Genomic DNA, 18,541 nt, shown 5'->3' on the forward strand with positions numbered 1-18,541 from the left:
GAGCAGGGGAGGGGCAGAGGGAGAGAGAGAAGCAGGCTCCCTGCTAAGCAAGGAGCCTGATGTGGGGCTTGATCTCAGGATCTTGGCATCATGACCTGAGCTGAAGGCAGATGCCCAACTGACTGAGCCACCCAGGTGCTCCAGGGCTCATTCTAATGATCCTTTTTTTTTTTTTTTTTTTTTTAAGATTTTATTTATTTATTTGACAGAGAGAGAAAGAGCCCACAAGCAGGGGGAGCAGGAGAAGGAGAAGCAGGATCCCTGCTCAGCAGGGAACCCAACTCGGGGCTTGATCTTTGGACCCTGGGATCATGACCTGAGCTGAAGGTAGACGCTTAACCAGCTGAGCCACCCAGGTGCCACCATTCTAACGATCTTATCTTAAACTTGACTGTATCTGCAAAGACCATATTTCCAAGTAAAGTTGCATTCACAGGTACCAGGGGTTTAGGACTTTAACATATCTTTTTAGGGGACATTATTCAATTCATTACAAGACCCAAGGAGACAAATTACTTCTGGCATTACGCAGGAGGGTTAAGCCAATTATAGCAATAGGCTATGAGTGCTCCAAAATGTTTGAGACAAAAAATAAATTAATAGAGTCTGATTCATTTTGCTCATTCATTTAGCATTATATTATTGTGGACCTAGTATGTGCCAGACATGCACTGGACTTGCCTATACAGTGATGAATGAGACAGTATGGTACCTGCCCTCATGGAGCTTGGAGTTTTGTAGGGAATTCTATAAATACATGATTAATCATGGTTGAGTTACATCTAGTGAAGGAAGAGGTTGGGGTGTAATGAGAGTATATACTGAGAGGATTTGATATAGTGTGGGGAATCAGAGAAGGCCTACCTGAAAGGCAAGATCATTATGGCACTAAAGGTAACAATAATAAAAGTAATGATGCTAACATCTACTGGGAGCTTACTATATCTCAGGCCCCATTGTAACTATTTTACTTGTATTAACTCTACCTTCACAGCTACCGCACATCACAGATAAGAAACCTGAGGCAAAGAGAGGTTAGGTAAATCACTTAAGGTTGTACAAGAGGTCAGATTTCTGCTGAAGGCTGATTAGGAAGGAAAGAGGTAAGGAGGTAGAAACAGAGAGCTCTGCATGGAAACAGGAAGCATGCCTGAAGGCTCTGAGGCATGATGGTCTTCTCTGTGACTAGAGTGAGTTCAGCAAGGAGAGGAGAAAGGCAGTCAAGTATCACATCCTGAAGGGTCTTGTAGGCCAGATGAAGATATTTGTCTTTATTTTAAAAGTAATGTGAAGCTATTAATAGGTTGACAATGTCTTAACAAAACCTGTATCTTAAAAGGAAAAAAAAAAAGAGTTGAGTTGTAATGTAAAGAAAGGATTAGAGGAAGACAGAAGTCTCTAGGAAGGTTAGAAAGCTTCAGAAAGAAGGATTGGAAGAACAAATATTGTTAAAATGTCCATACTACCCAAAGCAACCTACAGATTTAATGCAGTCCTTTTCAAAATACCAATAGGATTTTTCACAGAACTAGAACAAATAATCCTAATATTTGTATGGAATGACAAAAGAGCCAAATAGCCAAAACAGTCTTGAAAAAGATGAATAAAGCTGTCATAATCAAAACTGTATGGTATTGGGACAAAAATAGACACATAGATCAATAGAACAAAATAGAGAGCCCAGAAATAAACCCACAAATATATGGTCAGTAAATCTTCAACAAAGCAGGAAAGAATATCCAATGGAAAAAAAGAGAGTCTCCTCAACAAATGGTGTTGGGAAAACTAGACAGCAACATACAAAAGAGTGAAACAGGACCACTTTCTTCCATCATACACAAAAGTAAATTCAAAATGAATTAAGGACCTGAACATGAGAGGAAACCCTAAAAACCCTAGAAGAGAATATAGGCAGCAATTTCTCTGACATCAGCCATAGCAGCATTTTTCTAGCTATGTCTCCTGAGGCAAGGAAAACAAAAGAAAAAATAAATTATTAGGACTACATCAAAATAAGAAGCAAGGAAACCATCAGCAAAGGAAAGGAAACCATCAACAAAATGAAAAGGCAACCTACCGAATGGGAGAAGATATTTGCAAAAGACATATCCAATAAAGGGTTAGTATCCAAAATATATAAAGAACTTCTACAACTTAACACCAAAAAACCCCAAATGATCCAATTAAAAATGGGCAGAAGACATGAATAGACATTTCTCCAAAGAAGATATCCACATGGCCAACAGACACATGAAAAGATGTTCAATATCATTAATCATCAGGAAAATGCAAATGAAAACCTCAGTGAGCTATCACCTCACACTTGTCAGAAAGGCTAAAATCTAAAACAAGTAACAAGTGTTGGCAAGGATGGGGAGAAAAAGGAACCCTCATGCACAGTTGGTGGGGATGCAAACTGGTGCAGTCACTGTGGAAAACAGTATGGAGTTTCCTCAAAAAATTACAAATAGAATTACCATATGATCTAGTAATTTCACTACTGGGTATTTACCCAAGGAGTACGAAAACACTAATTCGAAAAGGTATATGCACCCCTATGTTTATTGCAGCATTGTTTACAATAGCCAAATTATGGAAGCAGCTGCAAGCATCCATCAACAGATGAATGGATAACAAATTAGTGGTTTATATATATAATGGAATATTACCAAACCATAGAAAAGAATGAACTCTTGCCATTTGCAACAACATGGATGGATCTAGAGAGTATAATGCTAAGTGAAATAAGTCAGAGAAAGACAAGTACCATATGATTTCACTCATGTGTAGAATTAAGAATTAAAACACATGAATAAAGAAAGAAAAAAGAGATAAACAGAAAACCAGACTCTTAAATACAGAAGATAGATTGGTGTTTACTAGAGGGGAGGTGGGTGGGGGACTGGGTGAAATAGGTGAAGGGGATTAAGAATGCACTTTTCTTGATGAGCACAGGGTGATGATGTATGGAATTGTTGAATCACTATACTGTACACCTGAAGCTAACATAACAAGTATGTTAACTATACTGGAATTAAAATTTAAAAAAAGAAGCTTCAGGAAGAACATAGTGGTAACTTGGACTAAACTTGTGAAATGGAGATGGGCAGATACGGATGCATTTGTGATTATTAGGAGGTAGGATTAAGAGGTCAGGGCCAACACCTAATTGTGTTGGCACAATTATCTGATAGGTAGTGGTGCCATTTATTGCAATAAGGGAGTATTGGATGAAGAGCAGGTTTTTGTTTGTTTGTTTTTTAAAGATTTATTTATTTATTTGAGAGAGAGAGAGAGAGCGAGGAAGCAGTGGGGACGAGCAGAGGGAGGGAGAGTGAAACCCAAGCCGACTCTAGGCTCAGTACGGAGCCCACTGTGGGCAAAATTTCTTTTTATTTTATTTTAAAGATTTATTTATCCATTTTAGAGAGAGAGAGAGCATGAGTGGGGTGGGAGGAGGAGGGGCAGAGGGAGAGGGAGAGAGAGAATCCCAAGCGGACTCCTTCCTGAACGTGGAGCCCTACACGGGTCTCCATCCCATGACCCCAAGATCATGACCTGAGCTGAAACCAAGAATGGGATGTTTAACCAACTCTGCCACCCAAGTGCCCTGGATAAAGAGCAGGTTTTATAGGAAAGATTGTGGCTTTGTTAGGACACACTGAATTTGAGGGTCTATGTGGCATCCCAAAGGCTACACGAAATTGGTAATGGGAAATATAGTTCTGCAGTTGAGACAGAGTGTCAGGATGGAGCTATAATTTCTGAGGTCATTGTAATAGTGATAACATTTGAAAATATGGGAGTGATTTTCACCAGATGGAGAGAAAAGAGTTTGAGGAGGATAAAGGTTTTTTTTTTTTTTTTAAAGATTTTATTTATTTATTCGACAGAGATAGAGACAGCCAGCGAGAGAGGGAACACAAGCAGGGGGAGTGGGAGAGGAAGAAGCAGGCTCATAGCGGAGGAGCCTGATGTGGGGCTCGATCCCAGAACGCTGGGATCACGCCCTGAGCCGAAGGCAGACACTTAACCGCTGTGCCACCCAGGCGCCCCCAGGATAAAGGTTTTGTATTGGGTTCCCAGGATCCTCAATAGTTGAAGAATAAGTAGAGAAAGGGAAGCAAATTTGGAAGAGGGGCCGAGAGGTAGGAGGAGGTAAATTGTAAGAGGTGACATGATGTGACAGAAGCCTAGGGAAGAGAGAATTTCAAGGCATAAACATATTTACAGGATATAATACAGAAATAAACAATATTTCTGAGTAAGATAAATGAAAAGTGTTAATTAAACTTAGTAACATAAAAGTCATTGATGGCCTTATCAAAAATAATTTTTGTGATGTGGAGAGGGCAATGTGTATTGGAATGAGCGGACTGGTGAAATGAGGAAGCTGAAGAGAGAATTTTATACCATCTTAAAGAAGTTTGGTTTGGGGAGAAGAAGACCAAGGGGCTACAGGTGATGCGGGCCTTAGTGTGTATGTGTTTTAAACAGGGGATTTTAGTTTAGATCAAACATAAAGACTAGTAGTAAAGGATTTCAGTGGAGAGAGAGATTTAATTAGGGCGCAAGATAAAGGGGAAATTGATAGCCTACGATCCTAGAAATTTGAAAGTGGTGGGAATTGTAACAGGTGGGGAGGAACAGGAGGGCGCAGACGCTGATTTAGCTGCAGGAAGCTGAGGAAGTTTATATTTCATGGTTTCCAATTGTTTTGAGGGATAGGAGGCGAGGTGATTTCCTGAGTGAGAGGAAGAGGGGCTTGGCAGTTTGAGGAGACGGAAATAGTCATTGCAGAGACTAGAAAGCCTGCTGTAGAAATCTAAGTGAGAAAGCCTGCTGGTTCAGAGAGCTTCCTCATTTCATTTTTTGAGTGTGTTTCAAACGTCAGGGACAGAACCTGATACATAGTAAACACTTAGCATATTTGTTGAAAGGCTATTTTATGAATTTGAGGTTGTGAGTTGACTGTTGCCTAAAGGCCAAAGCACAGAGACAGCATTCTCTTTTTATCTACATTCTATCTTTGAGGCCCTTCACACAAGTCTACACAAGTTGAAGACCGTTCTTGGCCAGCTGGGAAGGGACTACTGGCTTTGAAATGATGCGAAGAAATGTGGCTTCCTCTGTGCTACAATTTATAGCCACAAGAAAGCATTTACACTTCTGCACCCTAGTTCCTTTAGCAAGCCAGGTCATTGTCTGCAAATCCTTCCTTCTTTCAGACACTTTCTCTTTTCCCTTGAGAGCTATTTGTCACAGACACTTCCACACTTAGGAAGCTTTGGTCGAAGGATTATTATTTCTTTTTGACAAATGTGTCCACAGTAGAAAGAGATTTGTCATGCAATGGGTGGTAATTATTTCATATTTGGAATTATCATTGCCATTGAAAGTATAAGGGTCAAGGGCAGCCTGCCCCAAGATGGGCCACTTTGGCATGAACATTATTTTGATTTAACAGTAATCAAAACCGGCCAGATATAGGAAAAGCTCTCTTCCTGGTCCTCAACTGCCTTAATTTACATTGGAGAGAAGAGCCTTTACCAGGAAGAGAGCTATTAGCAGACTGACCTTTACCTAAGAAACTTACCTACATAAGAAGGCAAGCTGTGTTTTCCAAAACCTCTTTCACCTTCCTGCTAACAGCCCTCCTCCCTATTGTATCCTCTGACCCTTCTCCTCTCCTTAGCTCATATAAGCTTCATGTGGCCTCAACTGACTTTGGAATTTCCTATCTGTGTGGATTCCCCTTATATACGCTATTAAATTTGTTTTTTTTTTCCTGCTAATCTGTCTCATGTCAATTTGATTCTAAATCCAAACAGAAGAACCAAAGGGCAGAGGAAGGTCTTCTTCCCCCACAGAAGGGATAATGGCATTTTCCTCACATGCTTTCCCTGTGTCACAGTGTTTACGATATACCAAATGGCTTGAGTCAGTTTTGACAACTTTTGCGACTTCTCGTGGAAACTTGATAAGTAATTTGATAATATTCATTTTTGTCAATGTTGTTGACTAAGTTAAGTGGTTTAACTTTCAATTCTGTAAGAAACACTCTTGTATCACCACACATTCTGGTGATGTTATTTAGGCTTGCCTTCAGTGATTATATTTTATTTGGAATTGGGATTAACATAATCTTTTGGTAATTTTCATTCTTGATAATTATTTAATATCTTTGGTTTCACAGAGAGAAAATACTGCAATTACTCCAGCCACATATATGTGAATACATCTGGTATCTTAATTAATTCCTGCATTCTTCCTATTCCTTTGTCCAGCCTGATTGTGTTCCTTCTTTTTTTTTTTTTCTTTTTTTTTTTTTTATTAAAGGATTTTATTTATTTATTTGACAGAGAGAGAGAGAGACAGCCAGCGAGAGAGGGAACACAAGCAGGGGGAGTGGGAGAGGAAGAAGCAGGCTCTCAGCAGAGCAGGGAGCCCGATGCGGGGCTCGATCCCAGGACTCCGGGACCACGCCCTGAGCCGAAGGCAGCCGCTTAACGACTGGGCGCCCCTGTGTTCCTTCTTTCTAATAATAATTGAGAACCCTCCTTTGACAATATGTTCATAAATGGAGGCACTTTATTTTCTAGATTGCATTATTAAACATTTTTAATATTTCATATTTTAAAAGGTGATGCTGGTTCATTCCATAGAACCAGAAAATTTTCAGAAGGGTGTAACATACCATCAAAGATAAAATTCTCTGAGTATGACTGTCAAATATATTCAATTATGAGAATTGTGTCAGTAGCCTCATAATAGCTTTTGTTTAGTAGTTTAGAAAAATGCTATTCATCATCTAGAATTACAAGCTTTTAGAAATTTCAATGCAGTTTGTTTTCTGCAAGGAATGACTTGTACATGAAATGCATTCCAGAATAGAGCCTAATACCCCTTGAATGGCTTGCATATAAGTGACTCATTATGGGCTAAGTGACAATTACTTCATTTTCATCATTGATCAATTCATTTCATCTTTGGTTAGGCAGATTAACCACCTGAGGTGCACCTGTTTGAATGCATGTCTTAGGTCTGCATGTAAAGCAACTACAGGAAAAAACAAACCTGTTTCCACATCCTACAGGGACATAAGCAGAGTGCACTGCACATGGTAAATGCTTGATAAACAGTTACTGAATAAGTGAAAATTTGCTCAAATTCTCATCATTACTCATTTTAGGGTAAGTGCATGTCTCTACTTTTTTTTCCCTCAGATTTGCTTTCATTGTATCAAACTGTCTGTGGGCATTGCAACAACTATTGCAGAAAACATTCTTCTACTAAGGGTCTATTGTATTTTTAGAGTATATGTATTATCAGATGTTTCAACTAACTGCAAAAATATGAATCCTTTACAGAGGAAACATTTTCAAAATTCCAGTGGCCTTAGCGCTTAAGACTGTATGATCTGGCCTCAAATTGCTGCAATTCCCAGAGGACGGAACAGAGCAGAGGTCTTGGATTGTTTACAAACATTACCTTAAAAAAAAAAAAGATTTTATTCATTTGAGAGAGAGAGAGCACAGGAGCAGAGGGAAGGTCAGAGGAACAAGCAGACTCCCCACTGAGTGTGGAGCCTGATGCAAGGCTGGATCCCAGGACCCTGAGATCATGACCTGAGATGAAGTCAGCTGCTTAACTGACTGAGCCACCCAGGTGTCCCTAAAAACAGTACATTTATTTATTTGAGAGAGAGAGAGAGAGCACAAGCAAGGGGAGCAACAGGGAGAGGGAGAAGCAGGCTCCCCGCTGTGCAGGGACCCCCCCCCCCAATGTGGGACTCAATCCCAGGACCCTGGGATCATGACGTGAGCCGAAGACAGATGCTTAACCGACTGAGCCACGTAGGCGCCCCCAAATACATTACCTTTTTAAAAAGAATATCAAAAATAGTTATTGCAGCCATTCCACACAGGATGGGCCCATCCAGAACTGACTTATCATCAATCACACACACTCAAAATGTATGAAAAGATTTATTAGTAACCTCCCAAGCAGGTCCAAAATGACAAGAGAGAGTGGGGAAAGAAGACTGGGCTGGGGTCTTTCTGGCAGTCTGGAGGTGGCGCCTGGTTGAGGGTTCCTGCATGATTTGAACCTCCCTACTGATGCCAAGGGAGGCAGCAGCAGGCTTTCTTATCACTTTGCCTAGGTGGGAGGCAGAAGGGAAGAGGGAGGGGATGACAGTACAATAGTTGTTTACAGTCAGGCATCCAGAATAGAATCAGATTCCTTGTTGCAGATGCCGTCATGGGAAAGATCAGAATTTTATGAGGGGCAGTGTAAACAAACTTTCATCTTGTATTGTTTTTAATGATCTATTTCATGACAGGTGCAGAATCTTTTTTTTTTTTTTTTCTTTAGTGTTTTGGGCCTCAAAGTTTGTGGTTGGCCCTGGGCTATAACTTACCTCTCTAAGCTTTGTTTCCACTATTCTTCTCCTTGGAACCAACCCTTTGCCACACAGAATCACAAGCCCCACTCTCCAACCCTGCAGTTTTGCTCATGCTCTTCTCTTGTCCTGGAATCCTCTTCCTACTTCATTTGCAGGTGTGAGTCTTACCTGTTCTTCAAGTCCAGTTTAAAGGCTTGAACCTTTTTTTCCTGGTTCTACCTTTGGGAAGTAATTGCTGCTTCTTCTAAAGTCTTAAAGAATATTTTGTTTCTTCTTGTAGCACTTTTGTTGTCTAATTAGTTTCTGAAAGCCCCCGGAAACCAGAATCTAAGAGACTGATCGATTTTTATGTCTTCCACACTGTCTTTCTTGTAGGATGTCTGCTCCAAGAGGGCAAGAACTTTGTTTTGTGCACTGTTGTTCCTTTACCCTTGGAATAGTACCTGGCACAGAATATCTACTCACTATACACTGTTTTGTAAATGAGTATGACAAATATTTGTTGAATAAATAGAAGCTAAATTCATAAAGTCTGTCAGATTCAAAATTGCATTAGATTCTTAAATTGTTCCTTGATGCATTGCCTAAAAAAAAGAAAAAAAACACATGTTATTGAGAGTTTAGCATTTCAACCAATTGACTTGGCAGTTGAATTAATTTAAAGGGAAAGTCAATATTGGACCAGGCATTTACAACTGGGCATCTCTGATACCGTTCTGTAACATTTTCAGAAACTGAGACAGACTTTGATTGAAACAGGGAGTATTAAATAACCTGCAGATCAGGTTACTTGTGAAGGTACTCGGCAAGCACGGACATTTTGCTTTTGCCCTGTCTCTGGTTTTCAGAGATATATGCTAAATCTGTTCTTTTTATCACAGCTGTAGGCAAAATTCGCAGATGCTGAGAGGCTGGCTCCAGCAGACTGTGCACACTTCCCTTGGCTCTACTTGTGGCTACAGCATTTAGTGGAGACCAACCGAGGATAGTCTATAAGATAAGAAGTCTTTCGATCCTTGTGAACATATAACAGCAGGCGGATCAGTCTGAGTGAGGGAGGTTGAATAAGGAAAGAGAAATCAGGACTGTATACCCCCTAAACAGTTTTTGCCTCAGTGCTTAAGGCTTTACTTTTCCCCAGGGGAGTACAAACCAAACACTGTCTGCAGAAGATTATAGTATCTGAACTTAGATATATTCTCCCAAATTAAGGGTGTCAAAATTCAACATCAAAAATTCCTAGTTAAACCAGATTTCAACTGATGGCTGATTAAAAAAAAAAAAAAAAAACCTGCTTACCTTTCTCCTTCTTTATGTCTTCATATTTAAGAACTTCCCTGCCCTTTATTCTTAAATTATAGATAACGTAATGGAAAGGACAAAGAGAAAAAGAGAATACCTGATTATAGAAGGGGATGATTGATAGAAATAGGATTGGGAAGCTTATTACTAAGGAGCCTGGGCTAGACTGTATTTTCTACTCCTTGCATCTGCACTGGCCTTGTGATTTGTTTTGCTTGAAGAGATGTATGAAATTCAGAGCGCAGTCCTCCAAAGATCCTGCAGCTTCTGCCTTTGTCCTCATCGATGCTTCCCAGAAGCTTTCATGTAAGATGCCAGTCTCGCTTCCGGGAAGGTGCAAGTCTATGAGGCCAAGAACCGAGACACTCCAGCCAAGAGTCAACATCAAGAACCAGACATGGGAGAGAAGCCATCGGGGACCTTTTATTTTCTGCTGAGCCACCAGCTGAATGCATGAACTAGCCCATGTGAAACCATCAGAGGAATTACCCAGCCAGCTCACAGATTCATGAAAAATAGTAAATCATGCTGTTGTTAGCCGCTAAGTTTTGGGGTGATTTGTTACATGGCTAAAGATAACTGAGCACAGCCTGATTTTGAATTTCACTCTTATTTCATCTGACAGATCTTAATTATTGCTTTCCAACTTCTCAGGTTTTTCAAAACAATAACATTTCAGCATCTTTAACTGTTGTATATCTCTGAGTTATTCCTTGGTTCACTCATTCACTCAGTAATGTGTTGCCTGAGTATCATGTATGTGTTAGGAAGTAGTGAAATGAGACTTCACAGGTAGGCTGATAGAAGACCTGTGCTTTTCAAGTCAGTATGGACTGACAATTAAAAATGACATAGAATAGAATAGATGTCACACATAGTAATGGTAAGCATGGTTTCAGTTATCTAAACGTATGTGTGTGAGTCATAATGTAAGTGTTTCTGTTACTGTGGGTCCTTATTTTTAAAAGTTTGGAAACCACTGGACCGTATTATGGAGAGCATCATGTGCTCTCCTAAAAAATTGATTTTTTTCCTATACTTTGAGGTGTCATTGCAGAATTTTAGGCATGGTTGGATATGTGTTTTTAGGCTGGCAGTGCTGGTGTCTGTGTGATGGATTTATTTGAAGGGAGAATGACAGAGGTAGGGAGAGGAGTTAGAAGTCCAGACTGAAATAGAGATAAGCAGAGAGACTCTTTTAATAGGCTTTATGAGTTAGGAGAGAAAGGAGTAGACCTGAGAAGTATTTGGGAATTTAAATCAGAAAAACTCTGAGGCCAGTTGGATATGGGGGTGAAGGGAAGGGAGGAATCAAGGAAATGATTGATATTAGTATGTTCTGGCAGATTTTATGTGGGAAGTAATGTTAAGAAAGGCATCAAGGATGAGTCATGGATTTCTGTCTTATATGAATGTGATGGCCACCAACAGAGATAAATAATGTAAGAAGAAGAGAAATATTTGTATTGGGGGAATCTATTAATTAATTTGAGGTATGGCAAGACTATACTGTCTACAGGACATTCAAATAGCAGGTATCTAGGTATCTGACCTAGAAGCTAGAGAAACAGAGACTCCTGGCTGGCTTAATCCATTAAGTGTCTGACCCTTGGTTTTGGCTCAGGTCATGATCTCATGGGTCGTGAGATAGAGCTCTGCATAGGGCTTCACACTCAGCTGGGAGTCTGCTTGAGAGTCTCTCCCTCTGCCCTCCTCCCATGAGTGTGTGCTCATTCTCTCTCTCTCTCTCTGTCTCTCAAATAAATAAATACATCCTAAAAAAATAAGCTAGAAACAGAGGGCATCATTATATGGTGATTAAAACCAAGGTGGTAGACATGTAAAAAGACTATAAAGAGAGAGAAATGGGCCCAAGGAAAGAACTCTTAAATGTTGGAGAAACCTGTAAGTGGTCAAAGTAAAAGGAGGCCAGAGTGGTGGTAGAGGAGGAAGGCTAGAACCTGCAGTGTGCCCAGTAATCAAGGGAAAGGATATTTCAAGGAAACTGGGTTCAATAGGGTCCAATGAAACAGAGAAATCTAGGAAAAGAGAGACTGAACTTATGCTTCAGATTTGGCAATTAGAAGGTCATTTATAAGCATATCAATGGAGTGGTGGGGCCAGTAGCCAGAGAGCAGTGGGCTGAGCATTAGTAGAAGGAGAAAGGCTACTATACTTGGATGTTTGAATGAGATTAAAAGATGATCTACTCTATGGCTATGGGGTTCAAGGAGGTTTCTCGATTTTTGATTTGCATGCGTGTGTGTGTGTGTGTGTGTGTGTGTGTGTGTGTGTGTGTTTTAAGGGGGGAGGGGCAGAAGGAGAGAGAAAATCTTTTTTTTTTTTTTTAAGATTTTATTTGTTTATTTGACAGAGAGAGAGAGACAGCCAGTGAGAGAGGGAACACAAGCAGGGGGAGTGGGAGAGGAAGAAGCAGGCTCCCAGCAGAGCAGAGAGCCCGATGCAGGGCTCCATCCCGGGACCCCGGGACCACGCCCTGAGCCGAAGGCAGATGCTCAACGACTGAGCCACCCAGGTGCCTCAGAGACAGAGAATCTTAAGCAGGCTCCATGCCCAGCACTGAGCCTGACATGGGACTTGATCTCACAACCCTGAGTCATGACCTGAGTTGAAATCTAGAGTCAGATGCTTAGCTGACTGAGCCACCAGCTGTCCCTGATTTGCTTGTTTTAATGTTTAAAGCCCTGGAAGAAGGAACCAGTAGTGGGAGAGGAGAGCATGGAAATAGAGGGCAAGAGGGAATGACAATTGGAATAATAACCATTACACCCTCCAAAGGCAATGGCCAGATCCTACTGCTTGTTACTTTCCCCACCTCCCTTGCATGAGTTCCTTCTATCCGTTGCTTCTGCCCAGTCACAGTTCAGGCCTCCATTGCCTGTTGCCTAGATTAATGCCTCCTCACTGTTTACTGCACAGACCCTAGGATTTAAAGATTTATAAGAATTGTAGAAAACAGGGGGGAAAAAACCAATACTGTATAAATTGTCCTTATAGAACTCTGCCCACTGTAATGCAGGCTGAGGGCATCATGGTGGCAAGACCATTTAATTTTCCCTGGGAGGTTTAGAAAACTTCGCAGAGAATGTGGCATTTGAACTGGCTCTTGAAGGATGAGTGTTGTTGTTGTTGTTGTTGCTTTTTAGAGGATCAGGACATTTTAGGTAGAGGGATGGCAAGTGCAAGAGGAACACAGAACCCATGGCCAGAAGGTGGGTGGATGCTTTAGTCTACTCAGGCTGCCACAAGAAACATCACAGACAAAATGACTCAGACAACAGAAGTCTATTTCTCACAGTTCCGGAGGCTGGATGTCTAAGACTGGGGTGCCAGCATTGTCGGGTTCTGGCACATTCCCTCCTCCTGGCTTCCAGATGGCTGCCCTCATGCCTGTGTTCATTTGGTGGCGAAAGAGAGAGCCTGTGTGTCCCCTTCTTTTCCTCCTAGGGCACCAACTTCAGCATGAAAGCACCTCCTTTATGACATCATTCAAATCCAATTATCTCCCCACAGTTCCATCTTTAACTACTATCACGTTGAGAGTTAGGGCTTCAACATATGAATCCCGAAGGGATACAGTTTATTTAGTCCACAGCACTCTGCTTCTGGACTTCCAAAATCTATGCCCTTTCATGTCATTCTTGCATGCAAAATACATTCATTCCATCCCCAAATCCCCCAAAGTTCTAACTTATTCCAGCATCAATTCTGAAGCCTGAGGTTCAAAGTCTCATTTAAATATCATCTAAAGCAGGCATGAGTGAGACCCAAGGCATGGCATATTCATCCTGAGGCAAAATTTCTCTCCAGCTGTGAACCCATGTAAAAAGTGTTTAGAGACCCATTTTCCAGTGTGGGTGTATTTGTGTATGTCACCACCAAGCAAATCTCTGGACACCAGCTGGGTGTCCTACAGGTGAACTTGGTTCTGACACTAGCTACCCAGAGATAGCATCAGATCTCACAGGTTAAGGGTTCAGTCCTACAAGGCTGAGCCACCCTCACCCTTGCCCTTCAGATGCCTGTTGTAAACCCTGATTGTTTCCTATACTTATGGCCAATTGGCTATAAATCAGAGGTTCCCATGACCCCCTTCTTTGGCTTGATTAATTTGCTAGGACAGCTCACAGCACTCAGAAAAGCATTTTACTTCTAGATTACCTGTTCATTATAAAAGGATATAACTCCAGAACAGCCAGATAGAAGAGATGCAGGGGACAAGATACAGGGAAAGGGTGTGGAACTTCTATGCTCTCTCAGGCCATGCTACCTCCCAAATCCCCACATGTTCACCAACCTGGAAGCTCTCCAAATCCTGTCTTTTTGGGTTTTATGGCTTCATTACATAGGCACAATTGATTAAATCATTGGCCATTGGTGACTGATTCAACCTCCAGTTCCTCTCCCTTTCCTGGAAATTGGGGTGGGACTGAAAGTTCTAACCCTCTATTCTTGGTTGTTTCTCCCAGCAGCCAGCTCCCATGCACGGACATGGTCCAAAAGCCATGCATTAACGTGATAAGAGACACCTTTATCGCTGTCATCACAGATATCTCTAAGGCTTTTAGGAGCTCTGTGCCAAAACCTGGGATGAGAGTCACATGTGAATTTCTTATTATAAATCACAGTATCACACTGTGAAACCAGTTAAGTTTTGTGCTTCCAAACTACAGTGCTGGAACAAGTATAGGATAAACATTTCCATTACAAAAGGGAAAAAATTAGAGGGAGGAAGGGGATGATGGGTCCTAAAGGAGTCCAGTACCCAGCAAGGTAAACTTCAGCAGATTCCAAGGCTCAAGATTAACTCCCTTTGGTTCGATGCCTTACCTTCTGGATCTACCTGCATGGCAGACCTGTCCCATGGCTCTGCTGGGTGAGGGTGTCGCCCTCAAGGCTCCAGATAGTCCGGCCCCTGTGGCTCTGGATGACCCCACTCCTATAGCTTTGGTTGGAAGTTGTCTCTGTCTCCCTTGCTTTTAGTCTAATCTGGCAGTGTCCCTACACATACAATCCTAAAATCTCTTTGAGTGATAGTCCAGCCTTTGGTGTTCTCTTCTGAACACGCTTTCTCGTTATTTGCAACATGGGCAGGATGAGAGCTTTCCAAATCTTCAAGTTTTAGTTCCTTTTTGTTGAATGAATAATTCCTTTTTTATTTCATCTCCTTCTTCCTGCATTTTATTTAGTACACGCGATGAAGAAGAACCAACTTTAAACACTTGTTTAGAAATCTCCTCAGCTAAATACGCAATTTTGTCACTTGCAAATTCTATCTTCCAAACAACACTAGACCATGAAAAAAAAATCAGTGAGGTCTTTGCCACTTTATGACTAAGATTGCCCTTCCTCTGGTTTCACATAACATATTTCTCATTTCTGTCTGGGATCTCACCAGATATGGCCCCTAATGTACATATTCCTATAGTATTTTGTTTATGATTATAATATACATATATGAGAGAGGGAGAGACAGAGAGAGTGTTAGAGATTGAGATTTCTTATAAGGAGTTGGCTCACACAGTTATGAAGGCTGCAGTCAGGATCTACAGTCAGGAAGCTAGATACTCAGGAGAGCCAATGTTATAGTTCTAGTCAGAGTCCAAAGGCCTGAGAATCAGGACAGTTGATGATATAAATTCAAGTCTGAGTCCAAATCTGAATGCAGGAGAAGACCAATGTCCCGACTTGAAGACATTCAGGCAGAGAGAACAAATTCTCTCTTATTCTGCCTTGTGGTTCTATTCAGTCCTTCAGTGGATTGGATGCAGCCCACCCACATCGAGAAGATCAATCTGCTTTATTCAGTCTATTGATTCAAATGTGAGTCTCATCCAGAAAACCCTCACAGACACACCCAGAAAGAACTGTGTTTAACAAACTGTCTGGGCACCCCATGGCCCAGTCAAGCTGACACATAAAATTAACCATCACAGTGTATATAGACGGGCTGGTGGGGATTGAAGTCAGATGGGCAGGCCTGGAGCCATTTATTAAAGAGCACACATGGTAAACCTCCTCAGAACTGTTGTTGTCTCTTAGCTAAAAAGGGAACATTTAAAGGTCATTAACAACAAAGACACAAGATCACAACTGTGCTTTAGTGTTTTTATCAACATCAATGGTGGTGGTTGAAATTTCTTCAGAAATTTACCCTAAAGACCCACAAGTCTGGTTAAGACAGAACAATATTGAGAAGGTCTCAAATCTAGACTCACATCCCAATTTCAGCACTGACTTTTGTGTGAATTTGGCAAGTTACTTAACCTCTTTCTAGGTCTCAGTTTTTACATCAACAATATAGAAATTCCAGAGTCATTGTGTGGATTAAATGCTACCATGCCTAAAGTACCTAGAAAAAGTACTCTTTCCCCAAATGTTGCTCCCTACCCTCTAATTGGACACAGTCAGCCTAGATACGCAGCCTAGATCAGGATATTTTTAGACTTCATCAATATAGGAACCACAGTCTTAAAGGATCATATTTTTATACTTGAAATTTCTTATTATTAATAAAAAGGGTGCTGATTGTTAGAAGCAAGTGGATTGACTTTGTTTTATTACGAAAAATTTCAAAAATGCAGAAGAGAGAATAGTTAATGAACTTCCATATTCACATCACCCATTATTAATTATCAAGATTTTGCCCATGGGCTTTATTGATGCCTTTCTATAAAGTATTTTAAAGACCCAGAGATTATACACACCCTAGTGTGCATCCTGAAACATATGAGGTATACTGCTATATAACTAAAATGCATTATTACACCTTATCACATTTAGTAAATGTTCATGTGTTTCCGACAATAATGATAGTTCTGTGTGCTTTTAGAAGTATTCATATTTTAAGAGCTTCATTAATACATGCATAGAAACTGGTAGATAAAGATTAGTTAATTACTCCCAAATATATGTGTAATCTTGTCAGGCCAAAAAAAGTGTTGTCTAGTGAGGTTAGCTTAATATTTGAAATATAAAATTTAGTGTGAGTTAATCATATTCACACAAAGATTTGTGACATTGATAACAATTGAAACTGGGAAATTCAATACTAATACAAACATAGATATTGTTTTCACAAGGGAAGGTTTCAGAACATTATGAACAGGCTAACTTTGCTTGTATTATCTGCAAAAACGTGTGTTTTATCTGAAGTAAAAAGCCATTGACATTCAATTCAGTGATGTGTGTGTGAGTGTGTGTGTCTCTGTGAGAGTGTGTGTCTCTGTGAGAGAGAGAGAGCGGGAGGGGGAAGGGGGTGGAAGAGAGGGAGAATGTATGTATTTTCTCTCTTTTTAAGTGAAGTTACTGGAGGGCAATGACTTTCTTCATAAATTAGATACACAATAACAAAGCCTTATTGTTGAAATTGTTTTTATGCAAGTGTTACAAACTACTCAATTCAAAAATGTCTTTATCCTTGAAACTGACCTTATCCTAGTCATGGATTGTTGGCATTTAATATTCAAGCTTCCTAATTCTTTTTTGAAAGGCTGTCGCAAGAGAATTGCATGTAGAATATATAATGATTTATTTAGTCTCACAGTCCCTCATATCTGAGAACCAAAGAAAAAAGAAGGAAGACAAGCTGACTCTTTCATATTAATGGAAACAATTGCCTATGAATTAATTTAAAGCAATTGATAGTACAAAATTAAAAATAGTAGCTCACTCAGTTGAGCTTCCAACTATTGATTTCAGCTCAGGTCATGGTCTCGGGATTGTGGGATCCAGCCCTGTGTCAGGCTCCACACCCTCAGGGATTCTGCTTGGATTCTCTTTCTCCCTTTATCTCTGCTTCTCCCTACCTACCTCTAAAATAAATAAATAAATCTTAAAAAAAAAAAAAAGTAGCCTAAGTATCTAGTTTTTAAAAGTGCTTTGCTATTCATACCACTCATCCATATTTGAAACGTCTGTATTTTAAGTGCTTCAAGGTAAGATATTTTAGCCTTTCACTGTTTCTGTGAAATTAGATTCACCCAATTGGAGATTGAAACCTTAGAGTTCATTTCGTCTCTATAGTAAATTTCAGTGAATTTACCTCAAGAAATTAATATTCACAAACCCAGAAGTTTGTTGTGAAATAAAAGGAGAATGATGGCACAGGGCTTATAGATCATTCTTTCCCATGTAAGTCTAATAAAGCAGAACCAAAAAGAAAAAAAAAGAAAAAAAAGAAAAGCTACGTCAACACATTTAAATGTTTGAATAATTTAGCCAGACAAGTGGTTATCTTTAACAAGAAAGAAAAAAAAAAAGATTTAATTCACGTAGGTTATTCGTTTAATTCAAGTAGCCAAATTCCATCTCATTTCCCCCCAATGTTTGTGTTTATGGTTAAGTAGGCAGTTTAAGTCCAGTTTGCTTTCTGGTATGGGTAGTATAAGCAAGATGACTGAGAAATGAAGGTCAGCTGTATTTTCTTATTTTCTTAGTACAAATTTGGTGCCTTGGAAGTATTTTGAACTTCTGGGGGTTACATGTAAACCAGTTAACTGCAACAGTTATCCAGCGGAAGTTGCAGCTGCAGGAGCCAGGCCTGTCTTTAATATGGGTGCAAGATTTTGGCTTCAAAATGACAAGCCCCTTGACGTCTCTATTAGTATGGTTAGTGGGTGCGTCAGGCTTAAGCAGTCCAAAACTCGTCTCCTCTGAATCTTCTACTCTCACAGCTTCTCCTACTTCAGTTGCTCAGGCTAACCAGCTTTGCTTAGCGTTGGCCTTGACTCCTCTTTCTTACGGTTTGTCAGAGAATGCCGTAGGCTCTACCTTGAAAATATATTCAGAACCCAACGTCCATCATCACCA

Source organism: Ursus maritimus, unplaced genomic scaffold (genome assembly GCF_017311325.1).
Source record: "Ursus maritimus isolate PB19 unplaced genomic scaffold, ASM1731132v1 scaffold_20, whole genome shotgun sequence".
Classification (NCBI taxonomy): Eukaryota; Metazoa; Chordata; class Mammalia; order Carnivora; family Ursidae; genus Ursus; species Ursus maritimus.